Source organism: Hyaena hyaena, unplaced genomic scaffold (assembly GCF_003009895.1).
Source record: "Hyaena hyaena isolate Hyena2069 unplaced genomic scaffold, ASM300989v1 scaffold_616, whole genome shotgun sequence".
NCBI lineage: Eukaryota > Metazoa > Chordata > Mammalia > Carnivora > Hyaenidae > Hyaena > Hyaena hyaena.
The window spans coordinates 1071868-1095366 of NW_024081247.1; the positions used below are offsets into that span (position 1 = coordinate 1071868).

General features: G+C 37.9%; 1 protein-coding gene across 1 annotated transcript in view; it reads left to right on the forward strand.

The window, feature by feature from the left end:
* ASXL3 (ASXL transcriptional regulator 3) overlaps positions 1-23499 on the forward strand; it is a 185969-nt gene that overhangs the window by 145423 nt on the left and 17047 nt on the right. The gene's annotated exons all lie outside the window — the stretch shown is intronic.

Below are 23499 nucleotides of genomic sequence, written 5' to 3' on the forward strand. Positions count from 1 at the left end.
GTAAGATGTTTGTCAGCATATCTGCCTTTACTAGGTGTCAGTCAAGTCCCCTACCTCCAGTTTTGATACTCAACATTTTTCTCTAGATATTGCCCAGTGTAACATTAGAGGCAAATTTCCCAAGGCTACAAGGTTGAGAACCACTGGAAGAGAGGTCTCCCACATCTTTCATTTGGATTTATTTATTCCAAAGTATTTTTCATGCTATTGTATATACTTCTATCTTTATAAATTTCTCTTTTCTGTTTGGGGCTGCCATTCAGTGATGACGTTTATTGTGGTGGATTGTGATCCAAAAATTTTATTACATTTACTTGTGAGTACCAATAATTTTATCAATTTAGGCAAAAAACTTGACTTGGCACTTCAAAAAGTATGTTATGAGAAAGGCCAGTAAGCATTTTAAAAGGGGCTCAGCTTCCTTAGTCATCAAGTAAACACAAATGAGCCATGACACAGTACAAAGACACACCTAGGAAATGGCTAATATTACAGACAGACAAACCTAAAGATGAAAACCATACACGGACAATGACAGTGATGAAGAAGTGAAGCACACGGCCCTGTCACTTGGGTGAGAGTACACAACCGCTTTGAAAAATGATTTGATCGTATTTATTAAAGTTAACTGAACATTTAAATTCCCACATTTATAGCCAATGGAATTTGTGTGTGTGTGTGTGTGTGTGTGTGTGTACTTACCAAAGACATAATAATAATAACAAAAATGTTTATTATAGCCATACTGTTCACAAGGCTCAAAACCTAGAAATGACTGAAATAGCCGCAAACAGCAGAATGGGTACATTTCTGTAGAGTATTTCAGTGTTTGAATTTACCACAGTGAGAAGGATCAATCTACTGCTACATGTAGCAGTATGGAGGAATCCCAGAAACGTGTAGAGCAAGGGTCCCTGACACACAAAAGTATGTGTGCTGTTTAGTTCCATCACTACACAGGTCAGAGACAAGCAGAACTCCTCTATGGTATCATATTATTCTTGGGGGTATGTACCTGGGAGGTGGCTCTTCTGAGTGGTGTTCCCATTCTTCTTCTCAGTCTGGGTGCTGGTGACATGACAGCGTTGCTTTTGTGAAAATGAATCAAGATACGTAGTTGTGATTTGTTCACTTTCTATTCTGTGTTACATTTCAATAAAAATTTGCAAAAATTAAAACAAAACCACTATTCTTCCCATAATTTCACTGTGCAGTAAACCCATCTGTTCTGTCCACGTGCAACTAGAGTGACCTTGCCCGTCCTTCCCTCCATTACTTCCCAGTCACCTCCACACCCACCACTACACCTCACCTGCCATGTCCTGAGGTCAGTAGGTCTGACTTAAAAGCCAAGTCATAGCGTTTGTTCTGGACAAAATGTGTTATTTTTCTCCTTGCTGTACCTTGTTTCATGGGTACTTCATTAAGGCCAGCCAGGAAACTGTAACTAGCAATAATTTCAGTTTAAAAAATTGTGTCCACAATTTGAATGTCTTGACCAGAATATGTTTTTCAAAAGTAACATTTTTTTAAACGAGTGTTTTCTCTCTCATCTGATCATAGTTCACTTTGCCTATGAGCTTTGGATTATATGTTCGAAGACACAAAAAATAGATTCTCCCTCTTAGTCTTCTTAAAGGTGTACGTCTCTACAGTTGTCTTTTTAAATTGTATTGATTCCAACCAATATAAAATTTCCTTGAATTTTTACCTTTGGTTTATCTAATTTATAGTTCCTACTTATTTAAATATGGGTATATTGGTGAAGATTTAACAAAGTTCATTTTATACCTTTTTATTCTTTCAGCCATAAGAGGTTTGTGCCTCAACTTATTGCCTTTAACCATAAAATGAAATAAATGAAATTTCAGTTTATTCTGATCATACTGAACTTGTGATTCTATTTCTTTTAGTGAATACTTGGGAAGTTTTGTTTGATTTTTTTTTGAAAAAATATTTTACCAACCCTTTATTTTAAAAAATGTTTTTTAAATGTTATGATAAAGTAAATTTGTATACAAAACACTGTTAAATTTCATGTGTATCATTGTATTCTTTTCTACAATATTGTTTTAAAATGTTATACATTTTTCATTTTTTCAGATTTATTATTTCACTTAGATTTTCAATTTAGTTTCCTGTATTTTAGCCCAACAGAGCAATTTTGTCATTTGAGAATGAACATGTAGATATCATGGCTTTCTGGAATTCATTTCTAAATTAACTAAATTACATCTTATTTTGTAAACAGATGTTTGCATTTATTTTATTGCCATAATTTCTGTGTTCCTTTTGGCGAAATACATCATTTTTAAATTTCTAATCTCAGTAGCATTCACATTTGCTCTCTCTCTCTTTTTTTTTGTCTTTATAATTGAGTGAATATTCTTCCCATCTAATTTTTAATTTGATTTTGTGCCATATGCCTTAAACAGGCTTTTGAAATATACATGATTTTCTTCTAAAATTTAGTTTGGCTTTCTTTCCTGAATTGTATACAGTATTTATATGACTCCATTGTATTCCTGTTTATGAAGTAGGAACCATATCATGGACTATCTGAATTCCCAAATGACTAATCACTAACTTGTCAGTGTACGGTTATTATTTAATTAGATGGAAGCACTTTGCAGTTATTATGATAATGAATTGTGTCACTTGTAACTGATTTTTAAACAGCTTGGAATTTTAAAGCCATTCCTCCCCTTTATCATTTGAATAAAATTGGGTGGTTGACTTGATCATTTGCACGTAGGTCATATGTGTCCTGTGGGTGAGAGCATATGGTATGATTGGATCACTCTGTGTTGGGGGAAGGGGGGTAGGAAACTCTGGAAACTCTTGCAGAGACAGTGCTGCATTGTTACAGTATTGCTTCCCTAGGAATTCTTCTTAGGGCTCCCGCATTCTCACATTTGTGGTCTAGTCACTTGTGTATCATTCAGCAATGCAAAACTTCTGTCAGAAAGATTAAAATCCTATCCATTCCTGCAGTTGCTAGAAAAACTGGCAATGCAGTTATAGAATATGGAGTCCATTTTCATACTATATGAATTTAATTCATTAGTTCCACATACTTGCAATTTCTAGTTTATGGACAATAGATTATTCTGTAGGTATTATGACTTGCTTGCTATGATGAGATAATAGAAGAAAGATATAGAAAAGGAAAACAGATAATATTGTTTAGCAAAAATCTGAGCACTAATGTTGATTTTACAGTTGCTGTTATTTTGCTAAAATTCTTCTCATATTCCTTTTAAAGCCTGTTTGTTCATAGTGATTAATCATAGAGTTTGTCTCTGGCTCTTTGTTTTCTAGTTCATATATCGGTTGCAAGATGTTTGCTTTAGGAATTCACCCTTTATAAATGACCAGAAAAGAATATGGATGATGACATTTGAGTAATTTCCTCATTTAAAGAAGAATTGTATTATGGTTTTAGAGTCGAGATGATGATTATTTGGTATTTGTATTAACACAGCTAAATGCACTTTGGCATTCATTAAGATTTCTTGCTTGCAGGCCTGAAAATAGAGATAACCTAAATTCTTTCAAATCTCTTATTGGGGAAGGAGCCAATCATTTAATCATACTTTTATATATGAGAGTGCTCTACTGTTTCACCTATAGATTGCAGTACTGGCTGACAAAATGAATTTCCATATGACTGCTCCAAAACAAAAACTCCCCTGATGTTTTTTAAGCCAGTTTTCCTAAGAGACTGTTTAGCTGTGCCAGACCACTGCAAATGCTACTTTCTCAGAGCATCAAGAAAGGCTTTAGGTTCTATGAATTCTGAAGTTTTGTGCAGCATTTTGCCATGTGAGTGTGTGTGCGCGTGCACAGACATCTGCACACAAATGAATGTGAATTTGTCTTTCTGTTGTTTATTTCCAGGATGCATCAGTCAAGGTAGAAGCTATGTTGGCTGTAACAAAGAGTCCCAGAAATGGGCAGCTTAAGCATGGTAGCAGTTTTTCCCTTACATAACAGTCTATAAGTAGCAGTTCTGTCCTCACAGTGGCTCATTCCCAAAGCTGAAGCTGACACATCCATGTTCTAGTTCAAGGATTGTGGAAGACGAGCTTATAGAAATGGCCCACAAGATGCACACATCATGTTAGTTCACATCTTTATATGGGAATTTGGTCCTGTGGTTACAATGAACTGTAAGAGCATCTCAAGATATTATCGCTAATGCTGCTCAAACTCGTGGGAGGTGTTTACTACATACAAAAATGAAGGACAGAATGGATACTGGGAGACAATTAGCAGTCTTCCACACATAGACTACAGTTTTCATCTGTAATTTTCATCAAATATAGAAAAGTCACTGTAGACCCAAAACATGTAAAACCGCTAATATAGAATAAAAGCTCTGGAAGTAATGACCCTATTCTAAAACACATATTTTGTAAAGCCCATTTGCAGCCTTTAAAGTCACAGAAAGTGTAATTTTTCTACACACACATTTTAAACATACATAAATAACATACAGTAACATATAGAAGAGAGAAATTAAAAACAGCATTATGATTACTAAAACCTTCTATGTTCTAGTACATCAGCAGTCAGGCACAAGCACCCGTGTGGCCATGGTGGGGAGTAGAGTCATTGCAGCAGACACTTAGGAAGCCTGTGGTGGCTGTGGCTGTGGGTGGAGACTGATAGGTTGTCTAGAAAATCAGAGTTAGCATCAGCACTGCAACTCTCCAGGAACAACTTGTATAAAAGTTTTGAACACAGCAATTTCTGTATTCCCTCAAAATACATGTTAGGTACATTCCTAGAAAGAAAATACAGTATATATTCAAACCCATGCAGAAAGATACAGTGATATTCTAGTCTTGGATCATCCTAGCAGTTGTCTGGGAAGTTTTCCTTACTTACATGCCCTCTTAAGTCATTTGTGAGGCCTGTGGGGTGCAGGGAAATTCCCCATTGTGTGTGTGACTGTGTGCATATGATAGGGCCTCTCTATCTTTCCTCCTTGACCACTAAAGACCAGCAATGCCCCCCCATAATTGTTAAAAAATATTCCTCCTCCACCAACACATGTGCTTCAAGTGGTGTGTCTTATTTTTATAAATAATAGAAACTCATCCTAGATGAACTCATCCTGCCTTATGCTCTTTCAGTCCTTGATGCACATGCACACTCTAGTCCTTTGCACATCAGCAGGGTCTGTTCACATGTTTCAGTACAGCCACCTTCAAGGGTTCAGATTACCTTCAGTACATGTGGCCACCAGCTCATAGTATCACACCCCCCATTCTACTTGTTGGCACCTACTTTCTCCCAACCCCATTTTACCCTGTTTAAACTGTAGCTTCTTTGGACTTGATCTTTGGGATTACTGCCATTTTTTCCCCCTTCGCTCTACCTGTGTCATAGAGCATTGGGCCTGGAAAAAACATTAGTGATCTTTTAATTTAATCACTTCGTTTTATAGACCTTTTATATGAGTTCCAAATGGTTACAGTAACTTGCCCAAGGACATATGGTTAGTTCTAACTCTAAAGTGGGCCAAGGGTACTTCTTATTGCTTGCATATTTCCCTTGAGAAGCAAGCGTCCTTTTTATTCTTTCCAGGTTTTACCCAGCTTGGCTTTAGACCACAACTTGTTTCCCGAGTTAGTAGGTAAATACCAGAAGGACCTATGTTCGCTCTCCTGTATTTCAGTTTGCTTTAATTTGTTCATTAGTGTTGAATCCATTTCTTGGTAGGGACCTTTTCAAGACCCTTGTCCATTTTGATGACTAGGTTAGTTAAGATTTATAATTGGCAAAGTTACCTAACTGGGAAGAAGTTGAGTTCAACACTGTTTTACTCATTCCTTCTCCCCAGTGAAGCACTTTGTGGTGTCTGCATGCTGGTGCTAACTACCGTGCTACAGACCTGCAAGAGTACACGGAGCTAACTAGCTTATGCACATGTGTATGTTTTAAAAGTTAAATTTGCATGACCGTACCAAGACTTCTTAAGCTGTCTCTTCTGTCCGGATTTTTGTCCTGTTTCCTGCTTTTGAAGCAGAAAATTCTGTAAAAATTCTACAAATCCATTCCTTACACATACGGGTCTGCCTGGTACACTAATATATATATATTTTTTTTAATATTTTTATTTATTTCTAGGAGAGAGAGAGAGAGAGAGAGAGCGTGAGGAGGGTCAGAGAGAGAGAGGGAGACTCAGACTCTGAAACAGGCTCTAGGCTCTGAGCTGGCAGTCAGCACAGAGCCCGATGCGGGGCTCCAACCCACGAACCGCGAGATCATGACCTAAGCGAAAGTCGGACGCTTAACCGACTAAGCCACCCAGGCGCCCCTGGTACACTAATATATTTTTAAAAAACTCACAAGAGCCCTGTGCATCAGCTGGAATATTATCCCTCTGCTTGTCCCATCAACCTTTTACATACAGATCATGTAGACATTTGATCGCATTCAGTTCTGCTTTTCGTTATCCCTCAAGCCATAGTAATTGGAGGAAGGATGGTTTTTCTGTAGGGAGTAGACCCACTGTGGACTTACAGTTATCAAAAATACATGTGATTAATGCCTGAAAAATTATCTTTGTGTGAGTAATATTGTTGTCATTAGCAACAATGTTTCTATTTTTATGTGTAATTTTAGGAAGGATTATATTCTTCATATTTATGAAATCTTTACAGAAAAATCAAGAATGTTAAAAACAGGTTTCACTTTTTATTACCTCTTTACATTTAAAAAGTATTGGGATACACAGGATTAAAAAGTGAAATGTTTGAGATATAGGTAAAGAGACACATAGCAGCTAATAAAGAGGGGTATAGTAGGGTCATTATTGAGCATAAGGAGAATACAGTATGGTCATTACTGAGCATGACTTGGGTGTAGTCCCTGAATTTGAGCACACAGCTTATTTTAGAGATTTCCGAGATCAAAGGCAAAAGCCAAGTACACGCAGTCATAGAGACCTCTTAAAAACAAAACACACATAAGTCATCGGTTTACATGGAGGAAGTACCAAACAGCATTTGAATAATGTTTCAATGGCAATTTTGTAAAAATGATGAGGACATAGTTCACAAAGATGATTTCTTACTCTGGCCTTTGACAACAGATTGGGGGTTCATTAAATTGGCATATATAAAGATGTGTCAATTTGGGAATAGAATAATAGAGTCTAGCTCTATACTTCTCCAGTGCTCTAACTTGCTGTAGTTGCTATAGTAGTCGCCTTGTTTAGAAGGCAACATTTCCTATAGTGAACACAATCAGTAGAACATCAGTTCCAGAGAATTATTCAATAGACAGTTGTAGCTCTGGCTTTTCAGGAGTCTGAGAAATGCTTTACTCATTTGCATACTAGAGGCTCCAAAGCTCTGTAGTGGATAAAACTGTTGAACTTTGTGTTACACAGTGCTTCTCAAACTTAATTGGTGATAAAATCTTTTATTTCCCTAGGAATATCTCATGGATTACTATTATAGAATGTATGATATGATAGTAATGAATGAATTGGGAAATGAAGAAGTAAACGAATGAAGGTTTGGCATGTGTGTCATTAATCTCTGACATAAGTATTTCAAATACTAGATGATGGACAGCATTTCTCAATTACTAACAAAAGGAAGGTTGTGTGTCTAAGGATTTTCATCTAGGTTCTCGATTTCTGTGTGATTTAGGTGGCATGTTTGGATTTTGTTAGGAAAATTTAAAGGTTGATTTTGAGCCTTATCTGTATGAAACTCTACTCTTATAGTATGCTACAAGTTGAACTGCTGGCTCGTTACTAATTTGCACTCCAGTCCTACTTTTTTCATGGTCTTTGGCTGTTCTTGCAAATGGAATTTCCTTCTCCAATGAACTGCACACTCTCTTCAAAGTGGAAAATGTTTAATAGATTACTCAGTGTAATACTTTCTAGTTCTGTTAGTTTGGCCTTGCTCAGGTTGCAAGAAATAGAGATCCTTTGGGGGCAAGGGAACTTTAAGTAATTGCAGGGGAGGAAGAGGGAGTTAAACGTCTCTTCCTCTCTTCCTGTTTGCTCTATGATTTTGAGGTATCTTATTCTTCTTAAGGATCTCTTCTGGTATTTCAGACCTTATCTCTTTCCCTAAAACAAGGAGAAGGTGATTATCTGAAGTCATAGTATGTTTCTCTGTGATAACTTTGCCTGGCTGTGCACTGGTCTCATGGTCATTCAGCTATGGCCTTGGTAGTAGAACTGATTTTGCTTCTGGCTAGTTGCTGATTTCTAAGGGGGTAGTAGAGGTCATGAGACCAACCAACAGTAAGAACACAAAGCCTACCCTCTCCAGCTGTGATACCTATTTTCAGAGTAGATAGTACCCTCCAAACGTTACTTCTTAGATGTCATGTGATCTGTGTTCAGGTGATAGAAACTTAAGAAGACATACTTGAGAATTCCAAGATTTGAAAGATCACAAACTAAGCACTCAATATATGATGGCTGGTATTATTATAAGTTTCAAAATCTTTTAAATTCTCATGTTTCATATGTAGTATCTTAAATTTCACTACTCACTAGATAGTATATTGGGTTCTTTAAACTTATTACTTGTGGGGCGCCTGGGTGGCTTAGTCTGTTAAGCATCTGACTTTCGCTTAGGTCATGATCTTGCGATTCGTGGGTTTGAGCCCCACATCGGGCTCTGTGCTGACTGACAGCTTAGAGCCTGGAGCCTGTTTCAGAGTCTGTGACTCCCTCTCTCTCTGACCCTCCCCTGTTCACGATGTCTCTCTCTCTCCTAGAAATAAATAAAACATTTAAAAAAATTTTTTAAAAAATAAACTTATTACTTGGAATTCATGTAACAGCTTCGCAGATATGTTTGATTTTCCCATTTGAATAATGAGACAAACAGAGACTCAAAGCTATTATGACACTGGAGCATCTTTAGGTGACTATAGAAAAACAGAGCTGGGATCTGCAGCTCAGTTTTCTGACTTTAAGCCCAGGCTGTCCTCTTTCCACTGTGGCATGCTGGGTTACTTACCAAAGGAGAATACCAGAGAAAATGTCTCCATATTTCAGAGGTTTGTTTTGTTTTAATTTCTAGGATAATATTAGGGGAACTAGGATATACATACAGTTTAAAGCCTGCCAGGGTATATCTTCCATTTTCTGGTTTGCACACAACAGATTGATTTAATTTGAAGAGATAAATTGTTCACACTTTGGAATGTTATGTTGCATTAACATAATGGTGGTGGTGATAACCCCTAGGCAGAAACTGAAATCCTTTGTCTGCTTTTATTTCCTCCTTGTTACTTTACATCAAACAGAGTAACAAAATATCTTCTGCTACCTGTATGTTCCTTACAAAATCAGTTGTTTATACACCCTACCAAAAGTGTCTTGTGGGAAGTGCCTCATCAAAAGACTGGATAGGGTTACACTTAGATGCGTCAAATAATAATACAATTAAACTGCAACAAAGTAGTTCATTCAATAATATTTATTAGGCACCTACTCTGTCATGGCCTGCAAATTGCTGCCCTCATGGAGATTGCAGTCTTCTCTTATAGTCAGTCATCTTTGATAATCCTTTTATTCCTGTGTTCTCTCCTCCTGTCCCCTAGACACAGATACACACACACACACACACACACACACACACACACACACGCTTACCAGTGGATAATTTTCTCTTAACTGATAAAAGAGAAGCAATCAAATAAATTTTCTTCACCTCCCTTGTATTAGTTCCCTGTGCTGTGTAACAAAATACCACATACTTAGTAGCTTGAAATAGCGCATATTTATCCAACGGTTTCCATGGGTCAGGAAACCCATGCACAACTTAGCTGATTTCTCTGTTCAGGCTGAAACCAGGGTCTTGGCTAGCTGCATTCCCATTTGCAGCTTGGAATCCTCTTCCCTGCTGATGGAGGTTGCTGGCAGAATTCACTCCTTAAAGCTGTAGGGTTGAAGCCCCCAGCTCTAAGAGGTCTCCTGTCTCCATAGGCAATTCACAGCATGGTTGTTTGCTTCTTCGAGGCCAGCTGGATAGTGTTTCTGCCTCTGTTGGTTTAGATGGAGCTCTGTTTAACATAATCAAGAGGGTGACAGCCAGCATCTTTCCCATTTTCAATTGGCTGGAAGCAAATTACAGGTTCTTCCCATACTCAACAGAAGGGGACTATACAAAGGTATGACTCACTAGGGTACCCTAGGGTGTGTCTGTCATACCTTCTACCAAAGAGCACTTCTTGAGCTCTTTCCCTAAACCAGCACTGTTTAAAGCATTATACATATATTTACTGTGTTAATAATCACAAAAGCTCTATGCAGTAAAGAGTTTGTTATTCTTAGTTTACATGTGATGAATCTAAACTGTAGAGATGTGGACCTTGTCAGTTAAGACTTTCCATCAAAAAAAAAAAAAAAGGTAGACAGACAAAAACAATAGCAACAAATTTTGGCACCACATACTCCTTTACCTCCCTTTTCAGAGCTTGGTGGCTTCTCCCTTCTTTCTTTTTATTGAGGTAAAATTGGTACATTACATAAGTTTCAGGTGTACAGCATTATAATTTGACATCTACCTGTACTACAAAGTGATTATCACAAAGTCCAGTTACCACCCATCACCATACAGTTGACTCCTTTCATGCATTTCACCCATTCCCACCTCATGTGCCTATGGTAACCATCAATTTGTTCTCTGTATCTATGAGTTTGTTTTTGTTTTGTTAGATTCCACACATGAGTGAAATCATTTGGTATTTCTTTTTCCAACTGACATATTTCTCTTCGCGTAATCCCATTAAGTTCCATCCCTATTATTGCAAATGACAAGATTTAACTTTTTTTTAATGGCTGAGTAATATTTTAATGTCTGTACACACACAGACACTGTGTCTTCATTATCATGCATTGATGAACATTTATGTTGTTTCCATTTCTTGGCTATTGTAAACAGTGCTTCAGTAAACATAGGGGTCTATATCTCTTTTCAAACAGTGTTTTTGTATTCCTCTGGTAGACATTCAGAAGTGGAACATCTGGATCATAGTGTAGTTCTAAAATTTTTGAGGAACCTTCATATTGTTATCCCTAGTGGCTGTAACAATTGACATTCCCACCAACAGTGCATGAGGGTTCTCATTTCTCTACATCTTTGTGGGCATTTGTTATTTCTTCTTTTTTAGTAATAACCATTCAAAAAGGTGTGAGATGATATCTCATTGTGGTTTTGATTTGTGTTTCTCTTAAGATGAGTGATGTTGAGTACCTATTCATGTGCCTATTGGCTATTTGTATGTCTTTCTTAGAAAAAAGTCTAGTCAGGTCCTCTGCCCATTGTTGAATCTGGTTGTTGTTATTTTGTTATTGTTGACTTGTATGAATTCCTCATATATTTTGGATATTAGAGCCCTGTGAGAGATATAATTTGCAAAAATCTCCCATTTAGTAGGTTGCCTTTTTGTTGTGGTGATGGGATTTTTTTCACCAGGTAGAAACTTTTGTTTGATGTAAACACAAACCATTGTCTGTGGGGGTTTTGTTTGTTTTTGTTGTATTTTGTTTTGATTTTTACTTTTCTTTCCCTTGCCATTGGAGGGAAATATTGATAAGACTGGTGTAGAGGAGCTTACTTCCTATGTTTTCTTCTAGGAATTTTATGGTTTGGTGTCTTAAATTCATGCCTTTAATTCATTTTAAGTTAATTTTTGTGTAAGGTATAATATAGCGATCTAGTTTCATTCTTTTGCGCATGGCTGTCTGGTTTTCCTGGCACCATTAATTGAAGAGATTGTCCTTCTGTCATTGTATGTTCTTGGTTTCTTTATTGTAAATTAATTGTCCATATATGTGTTGGTTTAATTTTCGGCTCTCAATTTTATTCTATTGATCTGTATCTCTGTTTTTATGTTAATACCATACTGTTTTGACTACTGTAATTCTGTAGTGTGGTTTGAAATCTGGGAGCATGATTACCTCCTGCTTTATTCTTTCTCAAGATCGCTTTGGCTATCTGGGATCTTTTTCAGTTTCATACAAATTTTAAAATTATTTCTTCCAGTTCTATGAAAAATGCCATTGGAAAGTTGATAAAGACTGTGTTAAATCTGTATCGCTTTGGGTAGTATGGACATTTGAACAGTATTGTTCTAGTCTATGAGCATGGAACATCTTTTCCATTTATTTGTGTCTTCTTCAGTTTCCTTTATCAGTGTTATGGTTTACAGTGTACAGGTCTATTACCTCCTTGGTTAAATTTTTTCCTAGGTATTTTATTCTTTTCAATGCAGTTGTAAATGAGAATCCATAATTTTCTTTCTGATAATTCATTATTAGTGTATTAAAATGCCACAGATTTCTGTATATTGATTTTGTATCCTGCTAGTTTATTTAATTCGTTTATAACCTCAAATAGTGCTTTTTTGGTGGAGGTTTTTTGTTTTTTTGTTTTTTTTTATGTGTGGAATTATGTCATCTGCAAATAGTGACAGTTTTACTTCTTTCCAATATGGATGACTTTTCTTACCTTTTTAAAAAAATTTTTACCTAATTTGTGACTAGGATTTCCAATACTATGTTAAATAAAAATGATGAGAGTGGGAATTCTTGTTCTTGATCACAGAGGTAAAGCTTTTCACCACTGAGTGTGTTAGCTGTGGGTTTGTCCTATATGGTATTTATTAGGTTGAAGTACATTTCCTTTATACCCACTTTGTTGAGAGCTTTTATCATAAATGGATGTTGAATTTTGTCAAATGGTATTTATGCACTTATTAAAATGATCAGGGGTGCCTGGGTGGCTCAGTTGGTTACGCACCTGACTCTTGGTTTCAGCTCAGGTCATGATCTCACGGTTTTGTGAGTTCAAGCCCAACATTGGACACTGCACTGACAGTGAGGAGTTGCTTGGGATTTTCTCTCTCCCCCTCCCTCTCTGCCCTTCCCCCACTTGCACGGTCTCTGTGTCTCTCAAAATAAATGAGTAAACATAAAAAAAAATAAAATGATCATATAATTTTCATTCTTTGTTTTGTTAATGTGGTCTATCACATTGATTGCTTTGCAGATATTGAACCATCCTTTAATCCCTGGAATAAAGCCCACTTGATTATGGTTTATGCTCCTTTTAGTGTATTTTTGAATTCACTTTGCTAATATTTTGTTGGACTTCTACTTTACTCACCTCAGAGCTCATACCTCCCCATCCTTCACTTAAACATCTCTGCTTAGATATCAATACTTCAGAGTCTCCTACCTGCATACAATTGCACCTAGAACATTCTTTTAAAGTCTTTGTATTTTTCCTTCAGGGATCTTACTTTTTCATTGCAATTTGTCAATAGGACAGGGACCATATATTTTTTATTGTTGTATTTCTAGCACCTAGCATATAAAGATTTTGAGTGGAAGAATGAATGACTGCATGTTAATTAAAGGAAGCCATATGATATAAAGAGGTGTCATTTTAGGGGTTAAACCCTGCTTCACCACTTACCTACCCTCAGGATTTGTTAGGTAAGAAATTAACGATAGTTATTATAATTATTGATTTTAGTTATTATTGAACAAAAGTGGATTGAGAGCCATTGTTAAACTGTAGAGAGGAGGAAAGAGGTACCTTTGAGCATGAATATTAACAGATTACAAAGGGAGAATTAAAAACATCCCAGATACCCAGGCCTAGGGGTTCTCATAGTGTTTTTTTCTTCTCTGTGTCCTTATACTATTAAAAGTGACTTTACCCTTTACTGTCTCACTCTAGGTACTAGGCTTTTGTGGCAGCATAAGCTGTCCACTTCATGGTTCCTGGCACGTAGTAGATGTTTATGAAATGTTTGTTAAAGAAATGAGTGACTAATAGATAGTCACTTAAACACAGCTGTTCAGTGTATTACAAGTAGAAACAGTGAGTCATTGCTTCCCACTACATTATGACATAAGCTTATTTTATCTGTACAAGAGCACGAGCTTGATTTTCACTAAATAAAGCATTAGTATTCTGTTTCATGGTTGGATACCTTGGAAGTTTTCTTTATTTCCTGCCCACAGAAGGAACATTGATGAAAATACAGTTATAAGAAAGATAAAGATCTTCCTTTAAGACAATATACACATTCTCATATATGCTAAAATTTGTTCAAATTTATTTATCTGGATTTGTATAAACATTTCTCATCAAGGTCTATCAAATTGTTCCAATTGTCCACAAAATTAAATAAGAGATGAACCATATAAACACAAAGACATACTTAATGTAGTTTTGAGAAGTGAATAGTGCTTAATCTGTCAGTGACTTTATTTTTGCCATTTGACATCTTTATTTCATTTATTCTCACCTGTTTCATCATAGGCTCTATTTCTTCTGAGCAAACTGCTAAAACATTAAAGACATTTTAACACTTTGAATAGAGATTCCTCCCTTTAAAATCTGAAAATAGAATGATTCTTAGAAAAGATGGCAGTGTGTAAAAATGTAGAAGAATGTCATTAGATAAAGATTGTTGTTGTTAATAGTATTGTATGGAAGATTAAGACATTTCCTCATATAAGTCTAGTAATTAAAATTCAATGATGGAAAACTTTTAAGAATCAATATAAAGATTCTTTTTTCATATATTTCCCCTAAAAATGTGGTATTCCTGGTTGTATATGCAATAATTGTGAGAAAGTTTTTATTTTTTTCTTATTGCTTGGGAATTCCTTTTCCCCATTGCTTGGGGCTTGAGAAATTGCTTGCCAACATGTCTTGCTCTAGGAGATGGCCTCTGCAACCTCTGATTGAACATTTCCTCTGTGGACTTGGAGGCTTGGGAAGTCATCTGCTGGGAGACACAGCCTTTCTCTTAGAATATGCAAGAGATCGCTTTTTTTTTTTTTTCAAGAGATCCCATTTTAAAGGAGGACCGTTATCCAAGTGGTTGGATTGCTTACAAATTGTGTTTCCAGAGGAAGGAGAAAACTTTGTGTTTGTTGGCTGTGTATGGTGTATACCTAACTAACACTTATATGCATAGAGGTTTCCATATCCATATCCATATATGCATGGATACACATATATATGTATACATATAGATACAGATATATAGATTGATACACATATATGTTTCTGTGTATTTGTAAATGAGAAGGCAATAAGCAGTTCCCACAGATTAGTTACCATTATGCCATCTTATATCATCTTTAGCTTCAAAGCCCTTTGCAATTTATGTACACAAAAATCTCACTGAATAATTGGTGCTGTGTACTTCCTGTGTATTCCTCTGCTTGAAGAACCTCTTTCTAGTTAAGCATTATGCCGGGCATCATTCAGAGTATGGGGGAACTTCCATCTCCCAAGCGCTTCCATGCTGAACTCTGTACCTTGTGATTTTTGCCCTAGTGCCCAGCAGTGACCCCTCTCATAACAAGTAATAGAAAAGGCATCAGCTCAGTTCAGAAGAGAGGCTTTTATGATAAAGTCACCTTTAAAGCCCTGTCATAACAATGATGACACAAAAGCCTCCTACTTTTCTGTCTAGATGTTGATTTTTTGAGGTAATATATTCTCGCTAGACATTCCTTTTGTTTAGCTTAATTCCATATATATATATTTTTAATTAGGTGGAGAGAGGATGGACATGGTATAATATTCTCTTTTCTTTAACTTCCATGTAATTCCTAATAGTCTTGGTTACAGCTTTAAAATTACAATCTCTACTTTTTAAAAGAAAAGTTGGTGTATTTACTTAAATTTTGATGTGTTTTTTAAAACAGAATGCCAAATGGTTATTTCCTGAAGTGGGCCATGAACTTGAAGTTGTTTAGGCCTATAGACTAAAGCTTATTACATCATCCATTAATGTATTCACTACTTTAAAACATCATTGCTTAGCTGGTCATCTGTTTTATTATTGAAGTATAGTTGACATACAGTGCTGTATTCGTTTCGGGTTTACAACATAGTGATTCGACAATTCTATCCATTACTCAGTGTCACCACAATATGTATAGTCACCCTCTGTCACCGTACAACATCATTACAATATTATTAACTATATTCCTTATGCTTTGTATTTCATCACCGGAACTTCTTTTATAACTGGAAGTTAGTACCTCTGACTCCCCTTTACCTATTTCACCCATCCCTCACCCATCTCTCCTCTGGCAACCGCCAGTTTGGATTTAAGAGTGTGGGGTTTTTGTTGTTGTTGTTATACTTTTGTTTTGTTTTTAATTCCACATGTAAGTGAAATCAGATATTTGTCTTTGACTTATTTCACTTAGCATAATATTCTCCATTTTTATTTTTCGCTATTTGAATATTTGATGTTTGCAATGCAATGAAAATTATCCTGTGTCCAAAGCTAAGATAAATTTTTGTTCATTTGTTCAACAGGGATTTAATCTCTAGTCTTGTGCAAATTCATTGTGCATAGGTTTATTTCATTTGATTGCTTCTGACCGATTTACAACTCTTAATGCATCATTTCCCAAATTATGTTCTGGAGAATACTTGTTCTATGAGATATTGATCATTGTTCTGTGAGAGGATTACAGGGTTAAAAAACTGGGAAAGACTTCATGATAGATATATTCTTGGGTATTTACAATAAATTATGGTATATTAGAAAATACTTATAGTAAAGAAAATGATTTAATCATGTTTAGTAAACACAAGCCATATTTCTTGGATGGCAGAATCAATTTCCTTTTAGATGGATTACCCATTAAAATTAAAATTACCTATTAAAATTCCTATTTTTCAAAATACAGTTTGGGGAATATTATCTTAATGCGGTTTTGGAAATAGCATTCAGAAATTACTGGCCAAATTGTCTGTCCTTAGTCTATCATTTGTCCTGTTCCCCTTACTGACCCTCTCTCTCTTGGCAATCCTCTTTCATTTTTATGTCTAACTTCATGCTTAAAGAATTACATCTTCCCTTATGGATAAACCTTAAGCATATGGAGTCTCCTGAGCCACCTGAATCCTATTAGATGATAAGGTAAAATATGAAAAATTACCCTTTAGAGAGAATGAGTACACTGACTTTAATTCTTACTGCAGTCTGTAGTACAAGATCCCTGGGTGCTTGATCAGGTATAAGAGAGTCAGTGATGACAGCTTATATACTTCATCTGCTCGTCACTCTTTGGCTATTGCGTTTGTCTCCTGTTTGGTCTCCCACTCCCTCACTTGTCTTTGCTGTAAAGACTCTATGATTTTTTTTTATTGGACACAACAACTTACATAGTGTACTGCACATACTGTTGACCTAAATAATTCTACACGGCTCAATAAATACTAGCACACACACAGGACAGATCGCTTTCTTCCCTTTCATCTCTGCCCCTTGTTCTAATTTTCCTCCTACCTCTGACAGACAGCTTTTGCTCAGCTTTCCACGCAGGATCTATATTTTTCTACCCATTCCTTCTAGATTAGTGTTCCTGGGTCTCTGCTTTAAAGCCATCTTTTTTTTTTTTCTGTCTTTTGGTAAATTCTTCTTGCATGGTTTCATCCATATCCATGTTTTCAAATATACATTCTTTGCTAAGAATTCCTAGTTTTCTTCGTTTGATTCGTCCCTTGCTATTGACTTCTTTCTCTAAGTCTTAGTTATTGATTAGATGTTTTTGCTTGGATGCCTTCAACATATCCTTATATCAGCATAACCAGAGCAAAATCCATCATTTCTTTGTCCAGAATACTGCTCCTCTATGTACCTTTTCCTGCCCTGATTTCTGCTACCAGTATGCACCAGACTATCTGAGCCTTATGCCTGGAACCCCCCATTTACACCTTTGTATCATTTACCACCCACTATGTATGTACTCAGCCCCATTAGTCTGGTCCCCATTCCTTTCTTGAACAGGTCCCTTCTCTTTACTTCCATTGCCTGAACAATCTTAAGACTTCATCATTTATACCTTGGCCTTCTCTTGATGATTCTTGAGAGAGGAGTCCATGTTCCTAGACTTGCCTGTGTTCAGGGCATCCCCTACACTATATGCAGAATGATAGATCTGAGGCATCTGCTTGGGATTGTAATCAGCTTCTCAACCTTAATTGGCTTAAAACCAAACCTCGTGTTCTCATTTTCTTCCTTTTTTTAATGTTTATTTAGTTTTGAGAGAGAGAGAAAGAGACACAGTGTGAGTGGGAAAGGGACATGAGCTGTTAGCACAGAGCCTGACATGGGGCTCAAACTCATGAGCTGTGAGATCATGACCTGAGCCAAAGTTGGACACTTAACCAACTGAGCCACCCAGACTCCCCTGTTTTCTTCCTTTCAGTAAATAGAAATTTCTTAATTGTAATAGAGCCAAAGGAAAAGTCTTTGTTGTCATCTTTGCCTGTTCTCTTTCTCTCATGCCACACATCCAGTCCATCATCAAGTTCTGTGGGTTCAACCTGCAGGATGTAATCAGACTCCAGCATTTCTCACCATTTATCCTGTTGACACCCTAGTGTAAGCTACTATCATCTTTTCGCTGGATTATCATAGTAACTAAATATATGTGTTTTGGGAAGTCTTTATCGTTGAAAACCGTGCCATCCTGTGCAGTAGCTGTCAGCCGCCAGTGGCTGCTGAACAACAGAAACATGGCTGATCTGAACTGAGGTGTTTTAAAACATACACTGGATATTGAAGAATTATTGTACAAAAAACTAAAAATATCTTAATTCATACTGATTACATATTGAAACAATAACATTTTGGATAATTTGGATTAAATAAAAGGTGGTATTAGAATTAATTTCACATTTCTTTTTACTGTTTCAATGTGGTTACTAAAAAATTGAAATCACGTACGTGGCTGACATTTATATTGCTCTTGGATGGCACTGCTCTAAAGTCTTTTTTAAACACAACAGTCAGAGCTATCCCTTTGAAATGCCAGCACTTCCCATTCCTCAGACGAGAATCCCTCGAAGGCTTTCCAGCTCACGTTGGGGAAGCGCCAGTCGGTGGGTCTGAGGCCCAGCATGTTTGGGTCCATGCAGCTCCTGGCCCTCCACCCCCCATCGTATCTCCAGGTGCTTGGGCCCTTTCGCTTAGCACAGTCTTCTCCACTTGGCTGCATGACTGCTTCCTCGCTTCTTCCAGGTACCCCCTGTGATGAATGTCCCGCACCAATCGTGAGCATTTGAGAGGCTCATCCTGAACACCCCATGTCAGTCAGCAGCCTGCCTACCTGGGCACACTCCTCATGCTGGCTTCACTTTGAATGGCTCCCCATTGTTGGTAGAATGAAATCCACATTGCTTAGTGTATCTAGGTGTCCCGTTAGTGTCTGGCTATTTTCTAACTCAGCCGACACATGTCTCACTGTTCCACTTTGCAGCCCACATATCATGCATTCTGAATCACTTACAAGAAACCTAAAATAAGAAAAAAGTGATAGTGTATTAGAGGTTTTTAGAGGATTATTATTAAACAGATATATTCATGTACAGAATTAAAATTGGTCAAACTTCAAAAACTGGATGTTGCACAGGTAGCATTGGCATTTTAACCCTTTGAATTCCGCTGATGTCCACCCCTCAAAATGGACGTTATGAAAATCAATATCAAAGGCAAATGAACACTCACAATAAGAAGTTTAAACCTTTGTGAAATGATCTCTGCATGAATGTGTTTCCCTTTACTCACATTTATTTTCCTCTGTAACAACTAAAATGTTCGGAGTTTTTGTCCTCCTAATTAAAAAGGAAGCATAGTTTATCAGTAGCTTAGTTAGACACTTCATTATGAGGGGGTTGAGGGAGTTTTTAGAATGAACATTTCTGGTGTGGGTAATCTGAAAAACAAGAATTTATAGCTCAGCAATAAATAAATAAATAAATAAATAAACCTTTCAGAAATGTTTATTGTTCCAGCTCATTAAAATGTTATGTCTTTTGGACAGTATTTCTTAAAGGCCGTAAAATTAATAGTGTATTTTAAAAGTTTTATTGGCTTGTATTTCCTAGGTCCAATTTAGCCCTAGTGTTTAATTGTGCTGTCTTATACAGGCTGGAAGTCTGGCAGTTAATATTATTTTTCTGTTTTAAAAGAAAAACATTTTCCTTCAAGGCTAGCTTCCATATTTTTGAATGTGTTTATTTCACACCGCCTCACATCTTCAGGCACGGAAATCTTAAGACTCTGTCAGAGCTCATCGGGATCTTGTGTTTCTTTGGGTCTAAAAATTATGCTGAAATTTCGATTAGTAACTAATCATGCCCTTGGCCTGGGAAATACAACTAAATCCTGCACATCAGCTAGTGGAGTTAAATTTTAAATCTTTCATTACACAGAGCAAGGGCAGCAGTAAACATTTATTTGCGTGCCTTCCATATAGGCAACTAGGCATTGCACGGGGTATAGAAGATGATGAGGCAGCCTGCATGTCCTCAAATACAGAAAAATTCCAGCCTATTCATTGTACCTTCTATAAATGCACTTCATAGCAAGTAAATTTCTTTACCTCTTCGGGGAACTTGCCTTCCACTTACTAGTGCTATTTAAAATCTACACAATAAGAATACCTCTTCCCTTTCAGTCTTCCCGAGAGAAGTTGTTTTTCCTCGAGGCTCCCAAACCACAGACATTCAAAGTCAGTGTTTGCAGAAAATTTCAGAATTCTTAGAGGTATCATTCACAGGGACCTTCTCTTCATCCTTTGGGCTTTGCCGGACTTCCATCATAGCACTGCTTGAAGACTTGTACTGAGGCTTGGCTGCCTTTTCATCCGCCCCATCTCCAGGAAGCATAGTGACCCTGTTGGGCATCTGCTGAAATGCTCTTCCAATGCCTTTACCTCCTCAGTCCTAAAGCCCTCCACCCAGTCCTGAATATCTCACATTTGCCTTTCTTTTATTAAGTTTTAGGGAAGGGTTCCATTACCTGCTGGCAATGCCTTTGTATCTCTCCATTCCTCTCCATTCCATCCTTTTTAAAGGTAATGGAATTATTTTAAACACACATCTTTTGGGATATTTCCCAGGCTTAGACCTTTTTAATGGTAGTTCTCATTACCTAGAACAGTGCTTCAGGCCTTTCTCCCATTGTGGCACACAATGAAAAGGTAGTTAACACAGAGTGGTAAGTCAAGGAGCAAACCTGGATCTGGAGGCCACTAGTCTAAGGCACCCTGCTGATTCAAGCCCTGCCTCAAGGCTCAGGTTTCCCTTGTATGGTACATTCGCTGGACCTTTCCCACATAGAGGATAAAGCCCAGACCCTCTTAGATTTAGGATCCTCCCCTGCCCCTTCCCTCTAAAAGTGGAGTCTGGAACAAGAATTTAAGTCTGGAAGCAGAAGCCAGGGATTAGATAATCTGAAGACGAGAAGAGGAAATCCCTCCAAATAACCAGGTCTCAGTTCTATGAAGGACTTTCTAGGAAAATATGTAGACGGAGTCCCAAAACTGTCCCAGCACAGCAGGAAAGCAGGGCCTTTTACCATGACAAACCCTTGTCTCCCATAGACTGTGAGTTGCCCCCAGGGCCAAGCTCTGCATTCGCAGGTTGCATCTGTGTCTGAGAAAGTCTTAGAATTTTGTAGGCTTGGGCAGAGCAAGTGTACTTTGTTGTCCCAGATGCTCTGTACTCGTGTAGGCTAGATGTAGAATCACAAATGTCCCCTCCCGTCTACCTCTGCACCACTCAGACCTTGTGCTTTGTGTTAAGTTCACTCTCTCACTTTAACGAGTGGCTAGTCATACTTTGCGGGGGCAGGGGAGGGAAGAATAAGACTTTTGACCAGGGAGTTAGTGGACCAGCTGCAGGCCCCACTGGTCTCAAGCTGGTCTTAAGGCTGTAATTGACGTTTGTCATTTCCCTTTTCTGACACTCATTTCTGAATTTCCTGACACTCAACTTGTAATTCTGCTAGTTTTCCCGGTGAAGTGGCCCAAACTGCCATCCTTGAGAAGTCTGAGCCTTTGGCTGCCTTTCCCTTTCTGGCTGTCCTCGCTGTAATCCATGTTCACTGTTACCACCAGACACAGAAGCACCAACAGGTGTCCCAGGGACTCTCCAGCATTCCCTACATCCTTTTCTCTGCCTCCACACTACGGCAGCAGCCCCCTCCCTTGGGATTATCCCCCCTGTCCAGTAAGTCCTCACCTTGCCTGCTGATCCATGAGAGACACAAAGTAATCAGGCATAGCTTTGGCTAATGTGGAGCCCGTGTCCAATAGTGTGATGATTCTTAACTGGGGATGAGTTTGCCTCTAAGGGACATAGAGTAATATTTGAAGACACTGAAACTTGTCACAGTTGCTGCTGGTATCTGGTGGGTAGAGGCCAAGGATGCTGCTCACCAGCCTATAACACACAGGACAGCTGCCATAATAAAGAAGTCTAAACCTACATGATGGTAGTACCAAGGCTGAGAAACCCTGACATAGTAGGAATGATTCTCCCACAGGAGCGTGGGCTTTTAATCTCACCTGATCTAGAACTGGGGGGACAGAAAGTACAGTCTGCCAGTGGTTTCCTGAGAGGGATAGTACAAAGCTTTGTTCATTCCACCCCGCAGTTCCCAGGCCCATGTAGTCCAGCTGCTGGGGTCACAATACTAAATGGTGTCCATCAGTTCAGTGCATATACTGCATTCCAGAGGATAGAGTCCTACAATTGTCCAGTCAGAAGACGAGAAGCCTGGGTCACTTACCCATTCAGATCTTGGGGCTGTGGGAGGACACTGAGAGGGATACTGGCTTGGTGATATAACTGTATTACAGCCACACTGAACTTAGGCAGGAGGAAGAGAGATACAGGGACGCAAAGCATCAGCTATATGTAAAACATATTCAGTATACAGGCATGGGCTTTTTCTTTGTTGCCACTGTATACAAGAGCCAGGTACATGGGTTCATATGAGTGGCTTAATTAAGTGTTGAATAAAGATGAAATAGCTGTGAGTAAGTAAACAATGGTTCAATGAATGAATGAAGTCTTCCCTGAGATTTTCAAAATGTATTGAATACTTTCGCATGGTTACCAGTGTCTTCTTCGATGAAGAAACTCAGAATGTCAACTCTGCGGGTCCCTGCGGATGCCATGATGGCACCATTCAGTATCCCTCATGTTTATTCAGTGTCTCTCTTCTGAATTTGATCTACCATTATCCAATTTAGAGTAGTTATATACTATTTATTTTTAGATTTAGTGTTCTCCGTTGCCTGAATGATGGTTCATCTGACATATTCATGAAGGCATTATTTGAGAGAAATTTTAAAAGAGAGGTAGTATTTCAGTGGCGAACATGGAGTGTGGAAAAGGCCTCAAACACACCAACATGAGGATGAGAAATCGCTGGGCGTGTTTTCAGGTAGTGACACCTGGGGCTTCAATACCAATGAAGTGTGCCTATGGGGATAAGAGGCAGTCTTTGACAATGTAATTGGAGCTCCAGTTTACCAGGCCTTTGACCGGCAGGCTAAAGCCTCCGCACCTTCTTACATGGTCCAGTTACTGGTTGTGTGTGATGATGTCCTGGCTCTGCAGTAAAGCTCTTGGTCATGCTGACAGTATGCTACATGCTCTG